This window comes from Nicotiana attenuata, chromosome 1 (genome assembly GCF_001879085.1).
Source record: "Nicotiana attenuata strain UT chromosome 1, NIATTr2, whole genome shotgun sequence".
NCBI lineage: Eukaryota > Viridiplantae > Streptophyta > Magnoliopsida > Solanales > Solanaceae > Nicotiana > Nicotiana attenuata.
Genome location: NC_031989.1, coordinates 17,237,433 through 17,240,426, shown reverse-complemented (window position 1 = coordinate 17,240,426; position 2,994 = coordinate 17,237,433). Strand labels below are relative to the sequence as shown.

The following is a 2,994-nucleotide window of genomic DNA, read 5'->3' as shown; positions in this document are numbered from 1 at the left end:
TCTTGTCATTTTTTCATAGATTAAGTTTATTACTTACTTGTATTTGTAGTACTTACATTTCTTGCATTTATGTTACTTATATTAAGTAAGGAAAAAAAGGAAGCAAAAATATATTAACAAAAAGAAAAGAAAAGTAAAGGCCAATTGGCCCACATCAACATTTCCTAAACCTAATAAAAACATTCTCCCGTTTCCCTTCCCTGCCGCCACCCGCCTTCCCCATTTTCCCGTTCTTTCTTCAACAACGCTTCTCTTTTCACGGGAACAGAGCAACCAAAGGAATTATTGGCTAGATAGCCCGGCGCCTTCTCTCGTTCCAAGTATGTTTATATACATATATCTTAAGATTTCTAAATCCCCATACACCTATTTGATTTGAATTTTTGGATTTATATTCTAACAATTTGATAGGTATTGTGTCGTATTCTAATAGGTATTGAGTAGAATCTTGAAGATTATGATGTAATGTTGGGAGGAGCCACAGTTCGTCGAAAAAATATTACAAAAATGAGATGAAAATCCTCAAAAGTTTATAGAAAAGTATATAGGTTTGTTTTCTTATCTTGTTGCTTTGAATTTTTCCCTCTTAGTATATGCTAAAAATTCTTGTAAAAGAATTATCTACAGATAACTTTTTTCTCTTTGAACGTTCTACTAGCATTTTTACAAAGCAAACTTGCATCTTTGTGTTAATGTTTCTTTTGGTTCGCTCATTCTTTTGTGCTTATTATTATTTCTTTTGAATTTACAGGGTACAATTTAATCTATTGAATGCAAGAAGATCAAGGATTTAGCCTTGATGCAAAGAGTGAAATTACTTCATCCTTGACTGCAGAAAATCATCTGGTGGCAACATGTTCAATCCTCAAATCAATGACTTAGAACTTGATTTTGTTTTGATGTGGAACCCTTCCGAATTTTATAGATTATAGTTAAATAACCGAGTCTACTTTAGATAGACAATTGTATTTTTAGAATTTTTTTTTGAAACTATTTAGATGCCAATTTGTATAATAAAGTGATATTCAAAGTTTATTATGATTTGATCAAACATGTATGGATATTGAATATTTGAAACTTTTAAAAATATTTAGTGAGATAAAAAAGGAAAATAGCAATGTACAGAACAGAAAAATTAATTATCTCTAATAAATTATTTTTTCATAAATAAAAATAAAATTAAATAAAAATCTAGTCACCAAATAAAACATAATAAAAAATCTAATCATGGATATTTTGACAATTTATAGCTATGAAATTATGGGTTGGTAGCTAAATATAAATACTATAATATAAATCTAATATGTGAGCATAGCTACATATTTGAATTTTGTGGCTAAAGTATAGAAGATAGCTACAAAAATGATTTATCGTGGCAAATGATAAAATTATTAGCTATAAATATATATTCTTCGTGGCAAAATATTTTTTAATATAGCCACATCACAAATATAATATGTGAGCATAGCTACATATTTGAATTTTGTGGCTAAAGTATAGAAGATAGCTACAAAAATGATTTATCGTGGCAAATGAAAAGCTATAGATATATATTCTTCGTGGAAAAATATTTTTTAATATAGCCACATCACAAAAATTTTTGTAGCAATAAATACTAATCCTTAGCCACGAAATGTTAAAGTTTGTAGCTAGCTTTTAGTTACGCTACTTCTAGCTACGGATGCTACGGAAAAAATTATTGTGGCTAAAGTGTTTAGCCACGAAAATTTTCATATTTAGCTACGACATGCTTCTTAGCTGTATATGCATAATGTTGTAGTGTATACACCATCCAAAAGGGAATCCAAAAATCTCAGAATTCATTTCAAATCATGTTAGATTTGAATGAACGTAGAGCAGAATATATTGCGCACAACTTCCAGTCCTAGATCAGATCCAGATATACTTTTGTATGGGTCAGAATTCGACCCCACGATAATTAACGAGGCTAATCCCGTTTTAAGTTAATTCATGATTAATTAATGGCACGACCACTCAGAATTGACGATGTTCAACCCGCATCTGGTTCGATCGACAAGGCCATGGCCTATCCGCCACCATAAAGGCGAGATCCCAACGTGGTCACGGCCACTTATCGCCAGATCACGAAGCCCACAGCTATAAATACCCAGAGAGGGAACCCTAGATAAGGGGGGCTGCTTCTTCACCACTATTGACAAGAGAGAAGAGAAAAAATATACCCATCTTATGGGAAGAGAAAACACCATTGTAAGGCTCTGAACCTCTTCATGGAGAGGCAGACCAAACAAATGTTTTCAATAAAGGTTTCTAATGTTTCTCCCCCTAATCATGAGTACTCATTTTCGTTTCTTTCGTTTGGTCCAACGGATTATTACGATTTGCTATGATTTTCCCGTGACTCATTTGTATTATTTTATACTCATAAGATATGTAATAACTTTTGAGCAAACAACTTTGTTGGAGCAGTCAAGAAAATTTTGGTATCATATACAAGTCAATGAAAACCAATAATCACTAGGGAAAGTCTCTGTAAGGCACACGAGCTCCGGTCAGAAACCGGCACGGAGATATCTCGAGCCGAGAGTCGCCTCAGGACAGCCTATATACCCTGGTTGGGAAGACAACGGATAAGTCGCTCAAGGTCTCGAATCCAAAACAAGTTTCAGCACTCAATACCCACAATATGGGACTCGGGCTATGCGCCTTCACCAACAAGTTCAACTACGGTTGAACCGGGACTCAGGCTACGTGCCTTCACCAAAAAGTTCAACTACGGTTGAACCAAGACAGGCTATGCGCCTTCGCCAAAAAGTTCAACTACAGTTTGAACCAAGACAGGCTATGCGCCTTCACCAACAAGTTCAACTACAGTTGAACTGCCAAGACAGGCTATGCGCCTTCACCAACAAGTTCAACTACGGTTGAACCGGGACTCAGGCTACGTGCCTTCACCAAAAAGTTCAACTACGGTTGAACCAAGACAGGCTATGCGCCTTCGCCAAAAAGTTCAAC

General features: G+C 34.9%; 1 long non-coding RNA gene across 1 annotated transcript; it reads left to right on the top strand.

Moving 5' to 3' along the window:
• LOC109240175 lies at window positions 173-1,033 on the top strand. Its single transcript, XR_002070026.1, has 3 exons — window positions 173-320; window positions 434-548; window positions 752-1,033. It is a non-coding gene; the product is annotated as an uncharacterized LOC109240175 (long non-coding RNA).